This window comes from Entelurus aequoreus, linkage group LG01, assembly GCF_033978785.1.
Source record: "Entelurus aequoreus isolate RoL-2023_Sb linkage group LG01, RoL_Eaeq_v1.1, whole genome shotgun sequence".
Lineage (NCBI taxonomy): Eukaryota > Metazoa > Chordata > Actinopteri > Syngnathiformes > Syngnathidae > Entelurus > Entelurus aequoreus.
The window spans coordinates 49,244,735-49,260,317 of NC_084731.1; the positions used below are offsets into that span (position 1 = coordinate 49,244,735).

The 15,583-nt window shown below is 43.5% G+C and overlaps 1 long non-coding RNA gene across 1 annotated transcript in view; it reads right to left on the bottom strand.

The window, feature by feature from the left end:
- Positions 1–1,812: 1,812 nt before the first annotated feature.
- The window catches only part of LOC133654127 (uncharacterized), a 32,887-nt gene continuing 19,116 nt past the window's right edge, over positions 1,813–15,583 (bottom strand). Inside the window, exons 3-4 of the long non-coding RNA XR_009826833.1 lie at positions 2,777–2,825; positions 1,813–2,714 (exon numbers count right to left, since the gene is read on the bottom strand). This is a non-coding gene — a long non-coding RNA (uncharacterized LOC133654127). The remainder of the gene's footprint in view (positions 2,715–2,776; positions 2,826–15,583) is intronic.

The following is a 15,583-nucleotide window of genomic DNA, read 5'->3' on the forward strand; positions in this document are numbered from 1 at the left end:
TTTAGGGACAAGCTTGACATCCTAAGCGATTCGAGTAACACAATTTAGACAGAGCTGACCGCTGAAGCCCCCATCCCCCAACCCCCATTCCTTGTGTTTATTTACTTCTATGTTATATTTTATTGTATATCTTATGTATTACTTATTTAACTTTATCTATTCATTTATTTATCTTTAATATATTTCGTTAGATTGAATCTATGTTTGCGTATATTCATGTGTGTCTATATCTGTTATGGGCACTAGGGGACAATTACCTTGGGAATTGAGTGGGTGGGTATTGTAAGGGTTGGGTTTATTATGTTACATATTGTAAAATGTGCAGATACCTCAACTTGTCGTTGCCATGATTCACTATGCTGTACTGTCTGCAAAATTCGAAAAAAATAGTTTGGAAAAAAAAAATAATAATAATAAATGTATCGCCAAATGAACTTCCCTTTGTTGGTCTCAATCAAAGCAGAACTATTATCTTTGGAACGACAGATGTACCTAATGAAGTGCTCACATATAAGGCACCGTACGCAGGCTTTTATTATGACTTTGTTATTTGTTGTTAAAGTTAAGAGAGAGATACAATGTCATCACCTCATTGGATAATACAACAGCAACATTAATTCTGCCAATAAATAATCAGCTATTCATTTGACTACTTTTAATACATTCTACTCAGTGGTTAGAGTGTCCACCCTGAGATCGGTAATTTGTGAGTTCAAACCCTGGCCGAGTCATACCAAAGACTATAAAAATGGGACCGTTACCTGCCTGCTTGGCACTCAGCATCAAGGGTTGGAATTGGGGGTTAAATCACCAAAAAATATTCCTGGGCATGTCCACCGCTGCTGCTCACTGCTCCCCTCACCTCCCAGGGGGTGAACAAGGGGATGGGTCAAATGCAGAGGACAATTTTCACCACACCTAGTGTGTGTGTGACAATCATTGGTACTTTGGCTTAACTTAACTTAACTTAACTTAACTTAACTTAACTTAACTTAACTTAACTTAACAGCAGAAGCATGTGTGTGTTTATTTTATTTACTATATTTATTAACTGTTTAATTATTATTTTTTTAATATTTATTAAATTAATAATCAATAAAAGATCATCAAAATAATTATAATACCGGATTTTCCGGACCATCGGGCTTACCTGACCATAAGGCGCACTGCCGATGAATGGTCTAATTTCGATCAGCAGGTACCAGAAGGTAAGAAAAGTTGCTTTTGTACACTATTGCGAAACAAAACGCCAGATAATATGTCTTACCTTATACACACACCATAATAATACTCGTATGTTGAAGCACAGTACAATCCATCAAACGGTGCGGCTTCATAGCTTACCAAAGTCGTACTAAAACATTTTGAAAGATTTTTGAGCGCCGTGTGTAATGTTCTTTATTTTCAATGGAACATATAAAATGTTGGTGTTGTTTACTTTAGTCATATTGTAGTCTACACGTATCTCTTATGTTTGACTGACATTTACTGGTCACACTTATCATTACACCATGTACCAAATAAAATTGCTTCGTGGTCGGTAAGCAAAACCAGAATTATTCCGTACACTAAGGCGCACTGTCAAGTTTTGAGGTTTGAAAAGGATTTTAAGTGCGCCTTAAAGTCCGGAAAATACGGTACTTTTATATATATAGAGCATGTCCAAAAAGGAGTGATATGGTCACAAATTCAACATATCAACATGTTGAATTTGTGACCATGTCATGTACTCGTCCCAGATTTTTGATAAGAAGCAGCCTATAGGGCACAGAACGTTGTTTTGTTGATGCATGAACTTTACAGTGGAACTATCAACATTTGGACTGCTGGTCCTGGGGCCAAATTTAGTTCCGCAGCCATTGTTTCCGGACCTTTTTTCGGCCCATGTCATGGGGTGGATCTTTTTTAAAGTCCCAGGAACCATTAAATGACTTTTTCCACTACAGGAACTTTACTTTGGAACTGTACACGTTTATGCTGTGAGAACTTGGGCCAAAATTAATTTCCGGGGGCATTTTTCGGCTCATGCCATGACTTTATTCTTTTTAAATACGGGGGCCTTTAAAGACTTACTGCAGTCCTATAGATTCTAATCTCAGTGCCTTTGCTAAGAAAATTTTTGAAAACATTATATACAGTCCCAGTTTTTAAAATAAGAACTACAAGAGAGTAGATGGAGATGATTGTGTACAGTAGGCTACATGTATGCCACAATAACACAGTAAAACAATATTCCTGACCTCACATTATATCCCATGGTGGTATCAGGTTCAAAAGTGGGACCAGGACAGTTCCCACATTCATTCTTTAGAAAGAAAGAGTAAAAGGATCTCACAATGGATCTTTGTGCAACAAAAAAGTAAAGCCAGGCTTCCCTCGTGAGTGCAGCATGATCTCTCTGCCGACTTATTCCAGGTAGACACAAACTCAGTATATCATGGGAAGATTATACAAACCTATTACAGCAGATCATCGCAATTCCCATACATACCACATGAATATGCAATCAATGCAACCTGATCGGGCTGTTTGATTGTCCATTAGATTGGTCTCTTTGTGATTGACAGGCAATCATTTCATCTTGTGCTCCGCCTCTTGCATGGACGTTTGCTGGGATAGGCTTCATCCTTGTGAAAGAAGGTTGTTCTTTTAGCTATACAGTATAATGCATGAGGTCCAAACGTTTTCCACTGAGGGGGCATACACTGAAAAATCTAAGCATACAGAGGTCATTCAGATACAAACCAATACAATAAATTGATTTTTTTTTTTTTACCTTTAGGGCCCCCCTCAAGTCTGGTCTTGGGACCCGGAAGGGTCTCAGTCTTAAAAATGTTAAAAAACAAGTCAATGGGAGGGGGGGATGGAGGGGGATTGACAAGAAAAAATAACCCAGTTAATTTATACATTGAGAGGACACATTTACTAAATGTTATGTTTGATAATGTTTGTCACATAAGGAAGAAACCCACTTAACACAAACATAAGATATTGCAATGACTAGAAAATGTTTGAGAATTATATCTTGGAATGTAAAAGGTGCAAATGAACAGGTGAAACAAAGAAAAATTCTGAAGCATCTAAACAATCTTTCTACTGATATTGCTTTTCTACAGGAAACCCATTTGAAAACTGAACATTTAAAATATCTGAAAAAAGGATGGGTTGGTGAGATAGTTGGTGTTGGACTGTCCTCCAAAAGATCTGGTGTTGCTATAATGTTTAGCAAAAAGATTAACTATATTATAAATAGTGTATTTTTAGATCCAGAGGGTAGATATATGATTATTAACTGCCATTTAGATAATAACAATATCACACTGGTAAACTTATATGCACCCAATGATGATAAACCTTCTTTCTTTGGTGACATGGAGTTCAAATTGGAAGATTATGTTGATTCTGATATTATTATGGGTGGGGATCTAAATTCAACAATAAATCCAAATATTGATAAAACTGGTAAGATTGTTAAACCCAAGAAATCTGTTTTTTGTCTTCTGAAATTAATGCAAACTCTTAACCTAATAGATATTTGGAGAACCTTAAATCCATATGAGAAGGATTTCACTTTTTATTCAAAAAGACATCAGTTATTTTCAAGAATTTATATGTTCTTTGTTCCTAAGGCAATTGTAGAAAACGTGCAGGCTAAAATTCACCCAATAATTATTTCTGATCATAGTCCAATTCAAATCGACATAAGCTTTCCTCCTGTCGCTTTCCAATTCAAACAATGGAAAATTAATATTTCTTTATTAGATAGTGAGGAAAATAAATTACAAAATAAAGAATTTATATCAGATTTTATTAAAAAATAACCAGGATTCTGTCTCTGACATCTCCACAATATGGGAAGCACTTAAATGTTGTGTAAGAGGAGAACTTATTAGGATTGCAAGCTTTAAAAATAAAAAACAACATGCTGAAGAATATTATGGAATGGAATCAAACAATTGCAGGACATGTTGTCCAAACAATATAATCAGGAAACATGGATCAAACTTTGCAAACAAAGAATGGAATATGATAATATAATAAAGCAGAAGGTTGAATATAAAATTAATAGGCAAAATTAAAGTTTCATGAATATGGCGAGCAAGCTGGAAGGCTCCTTGCGTTAAGATTAAAGAAGCATGTCACGACTTGGTCCTTGGCGTGGATTGTTTTTCCGAGGTGCAAAGCAACTTGACTGGACACGGCTTGGAGGAGAGTATATAATTTAATATAAGGACAATAAAAAGGAATAAACAAAAGGCGCTCACAGAGGAGGTAACAAACTTGGCTATGAAACAAAAGACATGCACTTGGGCATAAAAACTATAAACATTAAATCAAAACTTACTTGGCATGAGATGAAACAAGAACTATGGTAAACAGGTGCAGAGCATAAATTTGTGTGGAGAAGGTGATGTCGCCAGGAAGACCAACAGAAAAAGACAGGCTTTAAATAACTGACATGATCAGTGAAAACAGGTGTGTGACTCGAAACGTGAAACAGGTGCGTGACAAGACAGGTGAAAACTAATGGGTGACCATGGAAACCAAACCAAACAAGGAAGTGCTACCAGGAACTAAAAAGAGTCCAAAAAACAGACACATGGCCAAAACAAAAACATGAACAGACATGACAGAACCCCCCCCTTACGGACAGATCCCAGATGTCCAAAAAACAAAACACAAAACAGGATCAAGAGTCATGGGAGGGCGGGAGGGGGACATGGCGGTGGGTCGCCAGGCCAAGTGGCCCCGAATCCACCGAGGCATAGTCATGTGGCGGCGGCGAGTGGAACACCGCCACCACAGGCGAGGTGGGCGACCCGGGAAGGGCCACATGCGTGGCCGACGAAGAGGTGGGCGCACTTGGCGTGGCGGACGACCAGGTAGTGGCCATAACCGTGGCAGGCGAGGAGGCAGGCGAGGAGGCAGGCGAGGAGGCAGGCGCGTCGTCGTCATTGCAGGCGTTGAAGCCGCAGGTGCGGGTGCAGCAGACGAAGCAGGCGGCGAAGCTTGGCGTGGCACTTCGGGCGGCGAAGCTTGGTCTTGGCCGCTTGGAGGGTCTTGGCTGCTTGGAGGGTCTTGGCGAGGGTCTTGGTCTTGGTCTTGGCATGGGGGGTCTTGGTCTTGGTCTTGGCGTGGGTCTTGGTCTTGGCGTGGGTCTTGGTCTTGACTTGGGGGTGCTTGGTCTTGGCAGCATGGGTCATGGTCTTGGCAGCGTGGGTCATGGTCTTGGTGTGGGGGGTCCTGGCGGCGTGGTTCTTGGCGGCGTGGTTCTTGGCGGCGTGGTTCTTGGCTGCGTGGGGGGTCTTGGCATGGCGGTAATTGGCGGCGTGGTTCTTGGCTTGAGTCCTGGCGGCTTGAAGGGTCATGGCTTGGGTCTTGGCGGCGTGGTTCTTGGCGGCTTGGGGGGTCTTGGCATGGCGGTACTTGGCGGCGTGGTGCTTGGCGGCGTGGTTCTTGGCGGATTGGAGGGTCTTGGCTTGGGTCTTGGCATGGAGCAGCTACTGGCGGCGCGGAGCAGCTACTGGTGGCGCTTGGCGGCGCGGAGCAGCTACTGGCGGCGCTTGGCGGCGCGGAGCAGCTACTGGCGGCGCTTGGCGGCGTGGAGCAGCTACCGGAGCTTGGCGTGGTGCTGCTACCGGAGCTTGGCGTGGTGCTGGTACCGGTTCTTGGCGTGGTGCTGGTACCGGTTCTTGGCGTGGTGCTGGTTCTTGGCGTGGTGCTGCTACCGGCAGCACTGGAGCTAGCCTTGGACTTGGTGCTGATACAGGTGCTAGCTGTGGCTTCGGTGGAGGTGGCCTAGCTGGGGGTTGCGGCTTAGCCGGCCGAAAAACCGGTGGCGGCGGCCGTGTTGGAGGCTGTGGCTTGGCGGGCCGAAAGACTGGTGGTGGTGGCCGTGCTGGAGGCTGTGGCTTGGCATGGTGATGCTGAGCCACCCCACCTGAAAAGTTCCCAGCCCTAGCCCCCCCCTCAAGGAGCGGATACCAGACACGCTCCCCGCTGTCTGGAACCGTTTTTTGGGTTGGGTGGAGGGAGGTCAGGAGGGGGGTAAACTCCTCCCCTATAAATTGTCCAAAATGTCTTTCTTTTTGTACCTGGGATTGAGTGGGTGAAAAAAAAAAATTTTGTGACTTGGGCGTGGCTTGAGTCCTGGGGGGCATGAAATCTGGGTGACTGTGAGGGACTTGCTCTAATGTCCAAAATCATGTTCTGATAATGTTTGATCATAGAAACAGAGTCCTTTGTTGAGGGCAGGTGATCGAAAGTAAAATAGTTCAAAGAAAAAAAATCTTTTGCTGTGATGTCATCCTGGGGAAGCCGGGCAGGCTGCGGCCCATTTCCGCCCGGAGGGGGAGGAGCTTGCAGGAGCGCCGCGTTCTGTCCGCTCACCTTCCCTGACGTCCTCTGTCTGGAGCGGCGCTTCCGGGACTGCGGTGACGCAGCGCCATCCTCGGACCAAATGGAGCTAATCGGAATTAGCTTGCCATTTGGCCCCCACATCAAATCTCGGTCCCCCATGGCACCTAGCGCTTCCCACCTTCCTTCCTCCATCCGCCAAGTTGCTTGCGGAAAAACGGATTGCTGGCGACATCTGTCACGACTTGGTCCTTGGCGTGGATTGTTTTTCCGAGGTGCAAAGCAACTTGTCTGGTAGTGATGGGTCCGGCAACACCGATGCATCGGCGCATGCGTCGAGCTCATAGAGCGATACCCTGTGTCGGTGCGCGTATCGCTTTTAGAAAGTCACGTGACCGAACACGAGCTGTTTTGGTCACGTGACCGCTCATGAGCTGTTCTGGTCACGTGACCGCTCATGAACTGTATCGCACTGACGCCTGCGCGCCAAACTGTGTTTATTAGGAAGCGGCGCAATGCGTGTTGTTGACGAACACCATTAGGGCCGCTTGTTGTCACTGTCACTCAAAGTTGCATTTCAAATTTACACAGAATAAATGTGTTTATTTTGTTTAGAATTCAGATGGGTTTGATTTGGTGCGCGGCATATATTGGCTGTGCGGCGCACGGTGTGCGCGGAGGACGCTTGAGCACTGCGCAATTGCGCAGGCGCGCACCTTAGAGGGAAGGTTGCTCACAGGGCACAGAGGAGGCGTCAGTGCGATACAGTTCGCGTATCGGTCACGTGACCAAAGCAGCTCATGATCGGTCACGTGACTTTCTAAAAGCGGTACGCGCACCGACACAGGGTTTCGCTCTATGAGCTCGACGCATGCGCCGATGCATCTGTGTGGACCCATCACTACTGTTACTAGAGAAGGTACAGGAATGACGGCGTGGCGAAGTTGGTAGCGTGGCTGTGCCAGCAATTGGTTACTGGGGTTCAATCCCCACCTTCTACCATCCTAGTCATGATACATGTTCACATTATTTGACTGTATCTAAAAAATATATTTTTATTTAAATGAAGATATGAAATAATCCTAAATGAAATACAATGACTTGGTTTATATTATTGTATATACTAGGTCATAATATCAGTGTCAGTTGAGTCGGTCCATAGGTTGCCTGTAGGGATTTTTAATGTCCAGCAGATGGCAGTATTTAGTGACACAGTATCGACACAGTATCAATACAGTTTTGCAATGTGTCGAAACGCTTCATGAGGCCTCATCAACCCATCACTATTGTCTGGACACGGCTTGGAGGAGAGTACATAATTTAATATAAGGACAATAAAAAGGAATAAACAAAAGGCGCTCACAGAGGAGGTAACAAACTTGGCTATGAAACAAAAGACATGCACTTGGGCATAAAAACTATAAACATTAAATCAAAACTTACTTGGCATGAGATGAAACAAGAACTATGGTAAACAGGTGCAGAGCATAAATTTGTGTGGAGAAGGTGATGTCGCCAGGAAGACCAACAGAAAAAGACAGGCTTTAAATAACAGTGACATGATCAGTGAAAACAGGTGTGTGACTCGAAACGTGAAACAGGTGCGTGACAAGACAGGTGAAAACTAATGGGTGACCATGGAAACCAAACCAAACAAGGAAGTGCAACCAGGAACTAAAAAGAGTCCAAAAAACAGACACATGGCCAAAACAAAAACATGAACAGACATGACAAAGCAGATGACTAGAAATTGTATATCTAATATTAAACTTTCAGATGGTAGTATTTCTGTTGATCCCAAGCAAATCAATGAAACGTTTAGAACATTTTATACAAATGTATATAAGCCTGAGAAAGATTGTAGCATAGAAGCTATGCAGTCATATTTAAACGCAATACAACTGCCATCCTTATCAGAGCACGACAAAAATTCACTGGAGGAACCTATACAATTAATGGAAATTCAAAAAGCTATAAATTAATTTGCAAAAAATAAATCTCCTGGTCCTGATGGCTACAATACAGAATTTTATCAAATATTCAGTGAATATTTGTCTCCTCTATTATTACAAATGTACCAATCTTCATTTAATAAACAATTGTTTTCTCCAACCTTAAATTTTTCTCATATCACATTGATACATAAAAAGGATAAAGACCCATTGAATTGCAGTTATTATCGTCCTTTATCCCTAGCCAATATGGACAATAAAATCTTGGCAAAAATCTTAGCCACACGATTATCAAATGTAATAGGAAAATTAATTCATAATGACCAAACTGGCTTCATGGTAGGTCGACAATCTTCAGAAAATACAATGAAATTGTTCAATGTTATTTACTATGCTAGAAGTCTCCCTTATCCTACAGCAGTATTTACTGTTGATGCGGAGAAGACATTGGACCGTATAAACTGGTCATTTATGTTTTGCACATTACTTAAATTTGGATTTGGAGATAATTTTATACAATGGATTAAGATGCTTTATACAAGGCCCATGGCATCAGTCAAAACCAATAATCATATTTCAGAGCCTTTTTCGTTAAAAAGAGGAGTAAAATAGGGATGTCCTGCATCTGGATTATTATTTAATGTGGTTATTGAACCCTTAGCTGCAAAAATAAGAAGTGAAAATAATATTCATGGTATAAAAATTGGCTCTCATTATAATAAGCTATCGATGTATTGTGACGACATCATTCTCTACATGTCACATGTTAACTCCTCTCTTCACTATATCAATAATGTCATCACTTAATATGGCTGTTTATCAGGGTATAAAGTCAATTGGGACAAATGTGAAATATTACCACTTAATAAACACTGCAAGAAATCACAAGTTCAGAACTCCAAAATTAAATGGAAAGAGGCAGAAATCAAATACCTAGGACTACATATTACACCAAACCTTTATGAAAGTAGAGATCTAAATCTTAAACATTTAAAAAATAAGATAGAATCCAAAATGGAACGCTGGTCACGTCTCCTTTGGGGTCGGGTGAACATAGTAAAAATGAGTATACTGCCAGCAGTTAATTATATACTGAAAATGATGCCTGTCCTAATTAATAAAAGTTGGTTTAAGAAAATACATACCATGATATCACATTTTATATGATGTGGAAAGAAGGCCAGATGTTCATACTTAAGGTTGTCTTGTACACAAGATAAAGGAGGACTACAATTACCAAACTTCTTACATTATTATATCTCCTTCGGTTGTAAACAAGCAAGCCACTTATTCCATTCTTCTGCAGATAAGGACTGGATCAACATAGAAAAAAATATGTTAATGAATTTGGACATTGATGTGGGGAGTTTATATTATATCAAAAAAATACCTAATGAATTGAGGCAGAGCTCAATAGAAGCCACCTTTAACATTCTAAAACTGTGCCAGAAAATACTAGGAATCAACCCAATGACATCTGTAAATCAACCGCTTTGGTACAATCCTAATATTATCATTAATAAAAATGTGGTTAAGTGGACAACATGGAAAGACAAAGGTATTACTAAACCTCATCATATTATTAATAAAAACTTGTTTAAACCGTTCGATGATTTAGTTGATCAATATAATTTACCCAGAAATCATTTTTTACATTTTATCTCTTTAAAACACGCTGTAAATAAATGCATATCCTCTGAAAGTATGTCTTTAAATAGCCATGAACTGGAAGATGCACTTTTTAATCAAGATACAATTAAGAAATTAATTAAACTATTTTATGGAATAATAAATGAACACCACACTAGAAATGCAAATGATGCATGAGTTCGGAAATGGATGATAGACTTAAACATTTTAGATGAAAGAGACATATCAAATGCCAATAAGCCCTTTAGAAGCATTAAAGATTAGCTGACTCAATTTAAGATATTGAATACATCATTTTACATCTTCTCAGCTGTTTAAAATTGGTGTAGTAGATAGCAAGGTATGTATGAAGTGCCGGGCAGCTGAGGGAACTCTTGTTCATTTATTGTGGGAATGTCAGAGAATAAAAGAGTTATGGTTGAAAACAACAAAAGAAGCAATCACATTCCTTAATATAAACATCCCAATGACACTGCAAACTTGTATTTTTGGGGATCTACATCAATTTAGTAACGTGCCATTAAAGAGTAAAAATGCTTTTCTTTCAATATGCATAATAACAAAAAGGGTAATATTTAAAAAATGGATTGCTGTTGATAGTCCAACTCATACTGACTGGTACACACAAGCTATGGAGATGACATCAGTAGAACAAACTGCATTTAGTTTAGATAATAATGAGTCGTATATTGGAAAATGGGATCCATTACTTAAATTTGTTTCAACTATTGAATGAACCAAAATATGACTTATTATATCTTTGTGGAAAGTGTTGGACACGGTGTGTTGTCAGGCTTCTGAGATGTGGTGCAAGTGTGAGCCACTGTGACACTATTGTTCATTTCTAATTTTTAATTATTTTTTATTAATGTTTTTAGTGATAATGTCAATGAGGGATTTTTAATCACTGCTGTTTTGAAATTGTTACTAGTATTGATGCTGTTGTCGGTAATGTTCATTTTTGTTTCACTACATTTGGATTGTTCCGTGTCATGTTTGTGTGTCCTCAATTGCTCTGTTTATTGTTGTTCTTAATGTTGCTGGGACGGGTTTGGTTTTGGAATTGTATTGCATTATTGTGGTATTGTTGTGTATTGTTTTATTGATTTATTAATAAATTAATTTTAAAAAAAATAATAAAAATAAAAGTCATAAATTCATTTCAGCGCTTCAATCTCTAAATCAACTTCAGATCGATCTGTCGATATACTGTACAGGCCAAAAGTTTGGACACACCTTCTTATTCAATGTGCTTTTTTTATTTTCATGATTATTTACATTGTAGATTGTCACTGAAGGCATCGAAACTATGAATGAACACATATTGAGTTATGTACTTAACAAAAAAAGGTGAAATAACTGAAAACATGTTTCGTATTATAGTTTTTTCAAAATAGCCACCCTTTGCTCTGATTACTTTGTTGCACACGCTTGGCATTCTCTCGATGAGCTTCAAGAGGTGGTCACCTGAAATGGTTTTCACTTCACAGGTATGCTTGAAGCTCATCGAGAGAATGCTTAGAGTGTGCAAAGCAGTAATCAGAGCAAAGGGTGGCTATTTTGAAGAAATTAGAATATACAATTTTTTTTCAGTTATTTCACCTTTTTTTGTTAAGTACATAACTCCACATGTGTTCATTCATATAGTTTTGATGCCTTCAGTTACAATCTACAATGTAACTAGTCATGAAAATAAAGAAGACACCTTAAATGAGAAGGTGTGTCCAAACGTTTGGCCTGTACTGTATGTGTTTTGTTTTAATGTATTCCCTTGCCCTTTTTGTTAAAGAAAATCCTGTTTTTTATGGCAAAAACATAAAATATGCAACATTTCCCCCAAAATGTTTTAAAAGTGGAATATTTGATGTTGGGTAATTGGATCCTTAAATAGGTAAACAAAAACAAAAAACTGTTCATTCTCATGACCTTTTTCTCATAGAAAAGTTGGTTTTTATGGCAAACTTACAACATACGCAATTATTTCCGCAAAAAAATATTACAAACTGGAATATTTGATTTGAAGTAATTGTATCCTTGAATAGGTCAACAACTAATAATATTTACTTTGATTCATAATTTTTTTGTTTAGAAATTTGCTATAATGCATTAAAAAAATAAGACATCCATTGACATGTTTTTCATATTGATTGAGAAAGATAGACAAAATTCCAAAACAAGTACAGTTCTCCTTTTAATGTTTCTCTGCAGCCATCTGTCTGTATGACCCATTATTATTTATTGGGGGAAAAGAAGTTTGGGAATTTAAAAAAATGACGCATTTTTGGACCTTCCATCCATCCATCCATCTTCTTCCGCTTATCCGAGGTTGGGTCGCGGGGGCAGCAGCCTAAGCAGGGAAGCCCAGACTTTCCTCTCCCCAGCCACTTCGTTCAGCTCCTCCCGGGGGATCCCGAGGCGTTCCCAGGCCAGCCGGGAGACATAGTCTTCCCAACGTGTCCTGGGTCTTCCCCGTGGCCTCCTACCGGTTGGACGTGCCCTAAACACCTCCCGAGGGAGGCGTTCGGGTGGCATCCTGACCAGATGCCCGAACCACCTCATCTGGCTCCTCTCGATGTGGAGGAGCAGTGGCTTTACTTTAAGCTCCCCCCGGATGGCAGAGCTTCTCACCCTATCTCTAAGGGAGAGCCCCGCCACCCGGCGGAGGAAACTGATTTCGGCCGCCTGTACCCGTAATCTTGTCCTTTTGGTCATAACCCAAAGCTCATGACCATAGGTGAGGATGGGAACGTAGATCGACCGGTAAATTGAGAGCTTTGCCTTCCGACTCAGCTCCTTCTTCACCACAACGGATCGATGCAGCGTCTGCATTACTGAAGACGCCGCACCGATCCGCCTGTCGATCTCACGATCCACTTTTCCCTCACTCGTGAACAAGGCTCCTAGGTACTTTAACTCCTCCACTTGGAGCAGGGTTTCCTCCCCAACCCGGAGATGGCACTCCCCCCTTTTCCGGGCGAGAACCATGGACTCGGACTTGGAGGTGCTGATTCTCATCCCAGTCGCTTCACACTCGGCTGCGAACCGATCCAGTGAGAGCTGAAGATCCTGGCCAGATGAAGCCATCAGGACCACATCATCTGCAAAAAGCAGAGACCTAATCCCGCAGCCACCAAACCGGATCCCCTCAATGCCTTGACTGCGCCTAGAAATTCTGTCCATAAAAGTTATAAACAGAATCGGTGACAAAGGGCAGCCTTGGCGGAGTCCAACCCTCACTGGAAACGTGTCCGACTTACTGCCGGCAATGCGGACCAAGCTCTGACACTGATCGTACAGGGAGCGGACAGCCACAATCAGACAGTCCGATACCCCATACTCTCTGAGCACTCCCCACAGGACCTCCCGAGGGACACGGTCGAATGCCTTCTCCAAGTCCACAAAGCACATGTAGACTGGTTGGGCAAACTCCCATGCACCCTCAAGGACCCTGCCGAGAGTATAGAGCTGGTCCACAGTTCCACGACCAGGACGAAAACCACACTGTTCCTCCTGAATCCGAGGTTCAACTATCCGGCGTAGCCTCCTCTCCAGTACACCTGAACAGACCTTACCGGGAAGGCTGAGGAGTGTGATCCCACGATAGTTGGAACATACCCTCCGGTTCCCCTTCTTAAAGAGAGGAACCACCACCCCGGTCTGCCAATCCAGAGGTACCGCTCCCGATGTCCACGCGATGCTGCAGAGTCTTGTCAACCAAGACAGCCCCACAGCATCCAGAGCCTTAAGGAACTCCGGGCGGGTCTCATCCACCCCCGGGGCCTTGCCACCGAGGAGCTTTTTAACTACCTCAGCAACCTCAGCCCCAGAAATAGGTGAGCCCACCACAGATTCCCCAGGCACTGCTTCCTCATAGGAAGACGTGTCGGTGGGATTGAGGAGGTCTTCGAAGTATTCCCTCCACCGATCCACAACATCCGCAGTCGAGGTCAGCAGAACACCATCCGCACCATACATGGTGTTGACAGTGCACTGCTTCCCCTTCCTGAGGCGGCGGATGGTGGTCCAGAATCGCTTCGAAGCCGTCCGGAAGTCGTTTTCCATGGCCTCGCCGAACTCCTCCCATGTCCGAGTTTTTGCCTCCGCGACCGCTGAAGCCGCACACCGCTTGGCCTGTCGGTACCTGTCCGCTGCCTCCGGAGTCCTATGAGCCAAAAGAACCCGATAGGACTCCTTCTTCAGTTTGACGGCATCCCTCACCGCCGGTGTCCACCAGGGGGTTCTAGGATTACCGCCACGACAGGCACCAACTACCTTGCGGCCACAGCTCCAATCAGCCGCCACGACAGTAGAGGTGCGGAACATGGTCCACTCGGACTCAATGTCCAGCACCTCCCTCGTGACATGTTCAAAGTTCTTCCGGAGGTGGGAATTGAAACTCTCTCTGACAGGAGACTCTGCCAGACATTCCCAGCAGACCCTCACAATGCGTTTGGGCCTGCCAGGTCTGTCCGGCATCCTCCCCCACCATCGCAGCCAACTCACCACCAGGTGGTGATCGGTAGAAAACTCCGCCCCTCTCTTCACCCGAGTGTCCAAAACATAAGGCCGCAAATCTGATGACACAACTACAAAGTCGATCATGGAACTGCGGCCTAGGGTGTCCTGGTGCCAAGTGCACATATGGACACCCTTATGCTTGAACATGGTGTTTGTTATGGACAATCTGTGACGAGCACAAAAGTCCAATAACAAAACACCACTCGGGTTCAGATCCGGACGGCCATTCTTCCCAATCACGCTTCTCCAGGTTTCACTGTCGTTGCCAACATGAGCGCTGAAGAGCCCCATTAGGACAAGGGAATCACCCGGGGGCACACTTTCCTGTACTCCCTCGAGTGTATCCAAAAAGGGTGGGTACTCTGAACTGCTGTTTGGTGCGTAAGCACAAACAACCGCCAGGACCCGTCCCCCCACCCGAAGGCGGAGGGAGGCTACCCTCTCGTCCACCGGGTAGAACTCCAATGTGCAGGCTTTGAGACGGGGGGCAACAAGAATTGCTACCCCAGCTCGTCGCCTCTCACTGCTTTCAACGCCAGAGTGGAAAGGAGTCCAGCCCCTCTCGAGAGAACTGGTTCCAGAGCCCTTGCTGTGCGTCGAGGTGAGTCCGACTATATCCAGCCGGAACTTCTCTACCTCGCTTACAAGCTCAGGCTCCTTTCCCCCCAGCGAGGTGACGTTCCACGTCCCAAGAGCTAGCTTATGTAGCCGAGGATCGGACCGCCAAGTGACCTGCCTTCGGCTGCCGCCCAGCTCACAATGCACCCGACCTCTATGGCCCCTCCCATGAGTGGTGAGCCCAATGGAGGGGGGACCCACGTTGCCTCTTCGGGCTGTGCCCGGCCGGGCCCCATGGGGACAGGCCCGGCCACCAGGCGCTCGCCATCGTGCCCCAACTCCGGGCCTGGCTCCAGAGGGGGGCCCCGATGACCCGCGTCCGGGCGAGGGAAATCTGAATCCTTGTTGTTTCATTCCCATAGAAGTCTTCGAGCTGCTCTTTGTCTGATCCCTCACCTAGGACCTGTTTGTCTTGGGAGACCCTACCAGGGGGCATGAAAACCCCAGGACAACATAGCTCCTAGGATCATTGGGACACGCAAACTCCT